General features: G+C 53.7%; 1 long non-coding RNA gene across 1 annotated transcript; it reads left to right on the plus strand.

The window, feature by feature from the left end:
* Positions 1–515: 515 nt before the first annotated feature.
* Positions 516–6,658, plus strand: LOC138989409 (uncharacterized). Its single transcript, XR_011465686.1, has 4 exons — positions 516–639; positions 1,755–1,835; positions 4,846–5,553; positions 5,651–6,658. It is a non-coding gene; the product is annotated as an uncharacterized lncRNA (long non-coding RNA).
* The last annotated feature ends 3,465 nt before the right edge of the window (positions 6,659–10,123 follow it).

Genomic DNA, 10,123 nt, shown 5'->3' on the forward strand with positions numbered 1-10,123 from the left:
TGTCCCAGAGGTACGAGCCGCTGCAGCCGCCCAGGCGCTGGGCGGGACTAGGCCGGTGACGGCGACACAGGCCTGGGGTCGGGCGTCGGATGCCCGGGCGTCTCCGAGCCACCGCGCATGTAACCGCCGCCACCGCGACCTCGGCCGATCCCTCGCTGGCCCTCTGCTGCAGCGCTGTCCGCCGAGCGCACCAACTTCCCCGCAGAGTTGCCGAAGTTTGGTCACGATACGAGGATCTCAGGACGCGGACGGTCCGCACCATCGTCCCGGGCGCGCCCAGGTGGCCCGAAGCCCGCAGTCGAGGACACTCCGGACATACGACCCCGGCCCGACACCGTCCCCCTCCAGTCGCAGCCCGCGGGCCAACTGCACGCATGGGCAGAGCCGGGACCGCCTCCCAGGACCGAAGCCGAGACGGGCTGGGCTGAGGCCGTAGCCGCCTGGGACCGGCCGAAGATCCGCACAAAGTGCGGCCGGAGGCGGGCGTGCCCAGCGCAGGCACTTTCGTGTCGGCACTGGTCTTACCTGGCTCGGCGGACGCTGCGCTGACCCCGAGCAGCAGGACCAGGTGGGCGAGCAAGTCCAGGAGGCGACGCCGCCGCGGCTGCAGCCAAGGCCACCTGCGGGCACAAGCCACAGGTTAGGGCACAGCGCGCGCCCCCGTTCCCCGCCCGTGCGACCTCCCGGCCCCCGCCCGTCTGGGGCGCTGAGCGGCCCGCACCTCGGCGCCATGCTCCGCGAGCCGGATGTCTGTGCAGCGGGATGCTGCGAGCTCAGCCTCGGTGCACCCGCTCGGCCGGCGGAGCTCTGGCCGCCGCGGGGGCCAGGCCGGGCGGGGGTGGGGCGAGGGGGCGGGGGGCGGGCGGGGGCGGGGCTGGTCAGGGGGCGGGACGACGGGCCTGGGACGCCAAGACCTACCAGGGCAGGGGCGGGGCGGGGCGGTGGGTGGGCAAGGGGTGGAGCAGGCAAGAAAGTGGGGACGGGCCCTGGCAAGGGGCAGGGCCGGGCGCCGAGCTCTGCACGCGGCCCTGGGCCCGGGGCGTGGAGTAAACCCGATAAGGAGAGGGCTTCGGACCCCCGACCTGGCTCATCGGCCTGTCCCCGGGTCCTAGCACCCTTCCTCTGCAGCCGCAGTGTTTCTCCCCCCGCCTCAGCCACACCTGCCCCTACCGCTGCCCACGACAGCCGGGCACCTGCCCTGGGCACCCGGGGTCTCGGGCTCCAAACCTCGGGTGTTTGGGAAGGTGACGGTAATCAGGGGATTGGTCCTCGGGTCCTGAGTCCGATGCGGCAGCGGAAAGGAGGGCGATTTGAACAAAGACGTTACTCGCCAGGGGGCGGCGGTTGGAGGAAAGGGCAGCTGGGCTTCTCCTGCCCACCCTTTCGGGCACAGTGACCGCGTCGTGGCAACCCACCCGGCCTCGCCACTTTCACGGGCTCGGGGCCCAGCACGGTTGCATCCCCAAGGCCCACTCCCCACGTTGCACCCCTTCTGGAACCCTCCCAGGGGATGGGCCCTGCACCCCAAAAGGCCTCTGCGCTGGAGTTCCAGCCCCCAAGACCTGGTCTGGGAGGCCCCTCCCCCTGCTGGAAGTCCAGTTGCACCCCACCCTAGCCTTCCAGGCTCCCCCAGGCCCTTCACCCCCCTCTCCCCCAGCCTCCACCACTCTGGGAGCTCTGGTCATTTCTTCTTCCTCAGGCCTGTGCTCCCAACCCCCACCTGACCGCCTGACCTCAGTTCCTCCCTCCACCAGGCAGCTGCTAAAGGGGTCCTGTCCTCAGACCACCCACAGGCCTCTCCAGGCAACCAGAGCCCCTCACATCGGCCTCTTAAGGTAAACTCACATTTCCCTGAATCTGATCCCCTCATGGTTTGCAAAAAATAGGGTTCCCAATGCCATCAAAATCAGGGGTCCCAGGGCCATTGCCCTTGGCTTAGTATCTCTGCTAAGCCCTCTGGATTCACCCCCCTCCTTCTCCGTGCCACCTCCTGATCCTGGTTCACCTCCTGCCTGGAGCCCTGAGCCATGTCTGCAGTGCAGACTCTGGGCCTCTCCACGCCTTGCTGGGCTTTCCCTACATCATCGGCACCCCCAACCTCACCATCTCTCAGCCTAGATCAGCCTAGAAACCAAGCCCCTGGTCTGGCCCCCTCCACACCCTCCTGTATGTATCTACCCACTCTCAACCACCACCTCCCCAGGTCTTGGCCAGCAGGCTGCTCCTGGAGCCTCCTGCAGTGGCCCACAGTCCCTCCCTCCCTCCTTCTACCCACCCCCTCCCCTCCTGCTCTGCAGCCTTAGCAGAGGGCCTGCTGGGATTCCAGTCCCATGGCATCATCCCCCCTCCCCCCTCCAGTCTTCAAAGGCTGATGGGTGCTGCTGGGCACCCCAGGCCGTGTCTGTCCTGTCTGGCTGCACCTGTCCACCTGCTCACCCCTCCGTCATCACCTGCTTCCGAACCTGGAGTCCTTCTCCTGATCCCATGAAAAGGGTGCTCATGGCCCATGGCGGCGAGGAGAGAAAGCAACTTAGAGGATTATGACTACATTTTTTAAAAATGAAAGAGAACAGCATTGAATAGAAATGCAAAACTTGCTGTCTGTGTGGATGGAGGGGTTGGGTGGGGTCCATTGCACGTGTGTCTGTCAGCAGGCATGTGTGCAGTGGATGCACGAGTCCGTGTGTGAGCAGTTCCTATGACTGTGTGCTGTTGTGTGCATGTGTGGCCGTCAGTGTTGCTACTGGACAGAGCTTGGGTCTGCTCGCCAGATCACAGCAAAGCCAGCCTACTGATGCTGTGTTGTGATGAAGGAGAGTACAGTGGTGTGTTTTTTTTAAATTAAGATTTATTTATTTGTTTTGGCTGTGCTGGGTCTTTGTTGCTATGTGTGGGCTTTCTCTAGTTGCTGCCAGTGGGGGCTGCTTTTTGTTGCAGAGTGCAGGTTTCTCATCGTGGTGGCTTCTGCTGTTGTGGAGAGCCGTGGGCTCTAGGGCGCATTGGCCTCGTTGCAGTACATGGGCTCAGTAGTTGCAGCTTCAGTAGTTATGGTACACAGGCTTAGTTGCTCCACGGCATATGGCATCTTCCCGGATCAGAGATCGAACCAGTGTCCTCTGAATTGGCAGGTGGATTCTTAACCGATGAACCACCAGGGGAGCTCCTACAGTGTTTATTATTGCAGGTGCCAAGCAAGGAGACCAGGCAGCTCATGTTCAAAAGACCCAAACTACCCGATGGCTTTCAGAGAAGGCAGTGTTTGGGTTGAGGGCTGCAGCTCATGAACTTTCTTCTGATTCTTTGGTGATGAGGTAATCAGGAGTCAGAATCATCAACCTTCTGTCCCAGCCAGTCTGGGGTCTGCATGCTTTTGGTCAGCATGTGGTCCCCCTCCTCCACCTGGGCAGGGCCTTTGTTTCTGCAGAACAAAGATATGGGTCAGATTGTTGTGCGCATCCCTCGAGGAGAAGCTAGGACCCTGCTTTATCACTGACCATTGTTGGAGCTATCACCGCTGCTGTGGGCTGGCTGCTTGTCCTTTGTTTCTGGTTCCCTGGCTTCTCTAATTAGTAACTGCTCTAATCTGAGCTTTTTCTACAAACGAGGACTGGGGAGCACAGGAGGGCTTTTGTACCCCGGAGGGCCCCGCCAGGTCCTGTGGGACTTCAGTGTGTTCGTGTCTGTGGTAGGCACGTACTGGGTCCTGGCAGCGTCCCTTCCTGTGCCTTGCGGCCATCTGTCCATCTGGCCATGGGCTGCAGCCCTGCCCCAGGGTAAGGAAGTTGAAGGGCAGGGGTCTTCAACCTCTTCCTCCTCCCCTGCCCTCCCAACCCAGCCCACTGGGCCTGACCGTGGTTCCAGGAAGGAGAACATGGAATAGGCCAGCAGCGCTGCGTCCCTGCTCACACTGGCGACTGGGGTTTAGCCATGTCTCTCCTCTCTCAGGTCGGAAGCCCACCAGCAGGGGCAAGCCCCCCTCTGTGGGCTTTGGAGGGAGGGCCAGCTTCAAAAATACACAAGTGGCCTTTCTACTGTGAAACACTATTACTGCTGAACTTACAGCTGTGAAACTACACATCTTGTGCTTATTTTTTTTCACTGACTGTCTTATCAGACTCACTGCTAGGTGTCTCCACAGTTCCCGTGGCTTTTGCATCTTTTTTTTATTAGAGCTTTACTATATCCACAAATATCAATAATGTGCCATCACTGTAGGAAAATACAAACTACAGACATGTGCGAAGACAGTAAGACCCCCAGTGCGTGCAAGCGCCGCTCGGTTCTGTGTCTCCCTGCCCTCCTTCGGAAAAGAAATTGGCACCCCACTCCAGTGTTCTTGCCTGGAGAATCCCAGGGATGGAGGAACCTGGTGGGCTGCCATCTCTGGGGTCACACAGAGTCGGACACGACTGAAGTGACTTAGCAGCAGCAGCAGCAGCAGCTGCCCTCCTTCACAAAGACTCCTGCCCAGGGAACCGGGTGCTGTTGCGTGCAGGCAGCCCCGCCCTCCAGGAGCGACAGACCCAAGTCGACTCCTCCCAGAGAAGGAGGACCCCCGCTGTGCCTGGTGCTGGGCGGTCCTCCGAGCACAATCTGGGCAGCAGGGGAGGGTCGGCCCGGGGGCTCCACAGGGGCTCCGGAGGGGTGGGGGAAGGGTGTCCAAGAGCAAGGGCCCTCGGTGGGAAGGGAGCTGGGGAGAGGGCCAGCCTGAGCGCAGCGCAATTCTGGAACATGTGGTATGTTTGAGGGGTGGGTGGCATTTGGAGAGAAGTATCAGTTGGCCTGTCCTTGGGCGCTGGCCTCTCTCCCTGTTCCTTATGCTGTTCCCATCTCTCTCCACTGCAGTGGGCGCCACAGCTCTTCCGCAGGGAGAAATGACAGATGACACCCAGCTCGTCCCAGTGACACACAGGGTTGGGGTCTCTGGGACACCCACCAAGCAGGGACCCACAAGACCAGGATGCTTGACTGATGGAACCAGAGGCTCCACCCCTCCACGGCCAGTGCTGGGTGTTTGTGTTTTCAATCGGTACAGGACTTTTCCAATGACAAGGGACCGCCTACCGTCAGACCTGTGCAGTGGGCAGCTGCTGGTTCCATGGGCGCGTCCTGGGTGGGACTGTGGGTTTGTGCAGGGAGAGAGAGCACGTGTCAGGAAGGGGCTGAGGGCCCAGCAGACAGAGCAAGGCCAGGGACAGGAAAGGGAGGACATCTGACCTCTGCTTGAGCTGCTCCTTCTCATTGTGTCCAGAGACGCCACTGGGCGGGCTCCAAGACAGAAGTAACTTTTCACTGGGGAAAGGAAAGTGGTAGACAGAGCCGCTGTGAAAAGTGTATCCAACACAAAGTGTATCCAACATCGTATCTAGCTCCAGACCAGTCACATGTCAGTCCTCAGGCCCTAATAGCCCGTCCACCGTGTCTGAGACGTAACTGCGGCCGAAGATGAGTGGACCGGCTGACCCTGGCCCTGGGCCCTGGCCTCTGATGGACTCTGCCCCCCACCTCCTCTGCCGCCCCGTTTCTTCTCTCCACCCCACCGGGCACATCAGGGTAAGCGTGCATATTTATTAGTTTCCGAGCCTGCTGCCCTCACGGCCAGTGTCTGCCTGGGGCCCAGGCATCACAACTTCTGTGTTTTCACCTGCAGCTCCAGACACCCGCCTCTGGTGGACCCTCAGTAACTACCCGCCAGATGAAGGACAGGATTGCCACTGCCTTTTGCAGCAGGCAGGTCCGAACCCTTCCCGGCGGCCTCACCTGGATCTCAGCCTCCAACCAGCAGAGCGCTGGGCACCAGGTGGGGCAGCCGATGAAGCTGGTCTTCTTGGGGGATTTGTTGACAGAATTTGGAAAGAGCAAGTAATGATGACACGTACGTGAAATGGACTATTACATCCCCAAGAAAAATCTAATTAAACGAGAAAAGTGTATGTGGAAAAGCCACGTCCCACCCTGTGAACACCACGTGGCACCATGTTAGGAAACACGCGAGTGAAGAGGTGACCAGCCTGCTGTTAGAAGTGACTGTCAAAGCTTCATAAATACACATTTCTATTAACCTTGGCTGTGCCATTTCCTCTTTTCCCTGCTGCACGGAAATGCCTCAGCTCAGGTTGAATCAGGGGGAAAGGGGAGGGGCCCCCGAATTCTCAAGTGCATCCTCTAATGACCTGGGACATTCCTAATCCCCACTGAGGCTCATCAATACAAAGGAAGTGCATGTTGCCAACTCCCGTGAGTAGAAGGAAGGGGTCTGGGTGACCCTCCATCCCTTCATTTCCTGCCCACCTGGCAGCCTTCCAGCAGCAACAGCACCCCCGGTCCCTTCTGTTCCCTGGGCCACAGCCTTATTCAGACAAGTTAATCAGTGTTGCTTGTCCCACCCAGGTGACTGGGGTGACTGCTCAGGGCAAACCAACCCCCAGCTGCGTGTACACCCCCAGCACCACACATGCACACACAACCTTGTCTGCTGTCACTCAAGAACAGCATCAGAGCATCAACCCTGACTCAGCCAGGGCGCCGCCTGGGTCCTGTCTGCCCTGCCCCCACCCTCAGTGTCCTTGCATCTCAGCCTGACCTCCTGGTCCTCCGAGCAGTTCTGATGGCCACCAGCAGCCCAGCACTCACCTCCACGTCAGGCTGCTTGACTTTCCTGCAGAGCGCTTCTCAATAATGCTCTTGTTCTTTTATTTGTTCACTTGTCTGTTACTTATTTGTGGTCTTCCCACTTTCCTCCAGAATTCAGGCCCCTATCCCTGCCTAAGGATGGTGTCTTTGCTGTGTGCATGGCAGAACAGAAGGGAGGGAGGGAGGCAAGCAGGTGTATTTCACAAGTGACACCAGAGCCCAGGATGGAGCCTCCAGGGTGGGACTGCATTGTACCCAACAATGTATGGGACCCAACACAGCCTCCAGCCTCCGTCCTGGCATGTTTGACCACCATTCCTGCACTCACCCTCATCCCACTCAGAGAGGGACCCAACTGAACTAGCTCCATTATAATCACGGAAAAGCCGAAATGTTACAATTAAGGGCCCCCCATCTGCCTCCACACCTAAGCCCCCCTCAAAATTAGTCCTTGTCACTATCTTTTTGCTGGCTTTCAAAAATGCATTTCATAGATATTTGTTACTTTATAAACCTAGAAAGTTGTTTAGTAAAATTTTAAAAGCATGCATGAGGTAACACTCATGGTTCTAAACTTTGCCGTGTTAACACAATAGCTCTTTTCACGTCAGCATATACACATTTATTTAAATTGTTGCACATGTATTCTGTGGGAATCATACTTAGTGGTCCCACTATTAATGAGATTTAAGCTGTTTTCGATCATTTGCTTAAAATAATGTACTTCCTGAAAAGAGATGGAAACAGTGAGACAGAAAGACATGGATAACGTCGAAAATTGGAAAACATGATAGGTAGATGGAGATAGTTTTGTTAGGCTGGTCAGTAAATGCCTCTTAGCCAAGCAGAGATCCCACGAATCTGGAAGTAACTCTACAGCAAATATCCAGATTGAAGCACAAAGAGAACCCAGAATGAGAAAAGAACAGAGTTACGCGTCTGAGGTCCGTGGGACAATGTTAAACAGTCTGTAAAACTGGAATCCAATTTGATGGAGAAAAGAGACAGAGGGAGGAGTAGAGGAAATATCTGGAGAAAGTAACGAAACCATAGATCAAAGCAGCTCAGAGCAGACGCATCAGGATAAGTGCCCCAAAGTCAAACAAACAAATAAAACCAAACAAAAAAATCCCTTAGCATAAACATATTCAAGCTGCTGAAAAAAAAAAAAGACATGAAAAAAAAACTTCTAAGGAAACCAGAGGGAAAACGTGTGCATTCCATGCAGAGAAATAAAGATAAGAGTTACAGCAAATTCCCTTCAGAAACCATGCCTGCAGGATGCCAGCAAAGGGCTATCTTTACAGACCTGAGAGAAACAAGTGTTGGTTCAGAACTCTGAACCAGTTAAAAAACTTTTAAAAATTATAAGTTAAAGCGGGACTATCTCAAAGGAATAAGAACTATGGGAATTCACTCCTGGCATTCCTGCTTTATGAGACATGAAAAATGACACTCATCAGTCAGGAAGAATATGATATTAATCTGCCAACTGGATCTTTATCAAAAAATGAGCACCAAAAATGCAAGAAATGAAGATAAGACAGATATCTTTTCCCCTTATTTTTAATTGCTATAAATGTAGCTGCTATCAAGAGTGAAGACAGTAGCACTGTATTGGATTGATAGGACAAGTGAGAGTTAAATGTATTTATATGATCATAACATCGGGACAGACGGAGGGGAGGAGTTAGGGGACTATCCCTGAAAGGCCCTTACCCTGTATGTGAAATAGTCTAATGCTATTTGAAGGCAAACTCTAATTAATGTAAGATTTATATTGTAAACCCAAGGACAACACTAAATTTTTTTAAGAGATAAAAGTAGTAAGTCAAGGGGAGGACATAAAGCAGAATGATTAAGAAAAATGTTCATTTAACCAAAAGAAGGCAGAAAAAGAGTAAAAGAGAAACAAACCAAAAAACCAGTTTAAACAAATAGAAGACATCTAGCAAAATTATCATTTTAATCCAATCATTAATTATCACATTAAAAGTGAGTGGTCTAAACACACCAGTTAAAAGGTAGAGATGGTCACACTGGACTTTAAAAATCTATGGTATATCTATAAGAAACCCATGTTAAATATAGACATATATAGGGTTCAGGTATAAGGATGAAAAAAACAATCCCATTCAATCACTAACCAAACTAAAGTCAAAGTGGCTATCTTGCTAGCTACAGTTTTTGTTGTTGTTGTTGTTCAGTCGCTCAGTTGTGTCCAACTCATTGCGACTTCATGGACGGCCGCACACCAGGCCTCCCTGTCCTTCACTGTTTCCTGGAGTTGGCTGAAACCCATGTCCATTGTGTCGGTGATGCCATCCAATCATCTCATCCTCTATCGCCCCTTCTCCTCCTGCCTTCAATCCTTCCCAGCATCAGGGTCTTTTCCAATGAGTCAGTTCTTCTCATCAGATGGCCAAAGTCTTGACGCTTCAGCATCAGTCCTTCCAATGAATATTCAGAGTTGATTCCCTTTAGGATGGACTGGTTGCATCTCCTTGCAGTCCAAGGGACTCTCAAGAGTCTTCTCCAACACCACAGTTCAAAAGAATCAATTCTTCTGTGCTCCGCTTTCTTTATGATCCAACTCTCACATCCATACAAGACTACTAGAAAAAACCATAGCTTTGACTAGATGGACCTTTGTCGGCAATAATACACTGCCTAGCTTTTCTTCCAAGGAGCAAGACTTTAGAAGAAGGAATATTATCAGAGATAAAGTGGGACACTTAGTAAAGATGAGGGAGTCAGCTTTATGAGCTCACAGTCATGGATGAGCAGGCTCCTAAACAATGGTCTTCAAATACAGGAAGCAAAACTTGAAAGGGTGGAAGGAGAAACAGATTCCCAACTGTGGTTAATGTCAACAATACTCAGTAATTGTTAGAACACATAGACAGAAAAATCAATAAGGGCACAGAAGACATGAACAATACATCAGCTACCTAGACTTAATTGATATTTATCAAACCCTCCCCCAATAATACTTTCTGAGAAGAAGAATATAGGCAAGGGGCATAAGGCAGGCTGGGGGCGAGTGCAGAGAGACGCAGCATACGAGCTGTGGGAGTGAAGGAGATGCTCCATGCCTATCAGTTGTTGGGGAGAACTTCTCTGCAGAGGAGCACCACCCTGCAATAAAATGGAATTAGTTACTGATCTGCACTAAATGCAGTAAATGTCACAAAATCATGCTAGGAGAAAGAATCCAGACAGGAAGTATACACTATGGCCTCATCCGTGTGGAGTCCTGGGAGGACCACAGGGTGGACCAGGGCCTGGGCTGGGCGGGGCGGGTACAGGGAGCACAGATGACAAAGGGCCAGGACACCTCTGCCAATCACATACCGATTTATTTGTTCACTGTGTGGGTAGTGGTGATGGATTCCCAGGGGTACACACACAGCCAATGCACACTTTATCTCCAGCTTACTGTGTGACAATTACAAGTCAATAACGCTATTAAAAGCACTTCAGCAGAGAC

The sequence above is a fragment of the Bos mutus genome, chromosome 1, assembly GCF_027580195.1.
Source record: "Bos mutus isolate GX-2022 chromosome 1, NWIPB_WYAK_1.1, whole genome shotgun sequence".
NCBI lineage: Eukaryota > Metazoa > Chordata > Mammalia > Artiodactyla > Bovidae > Bos > Bos mutus.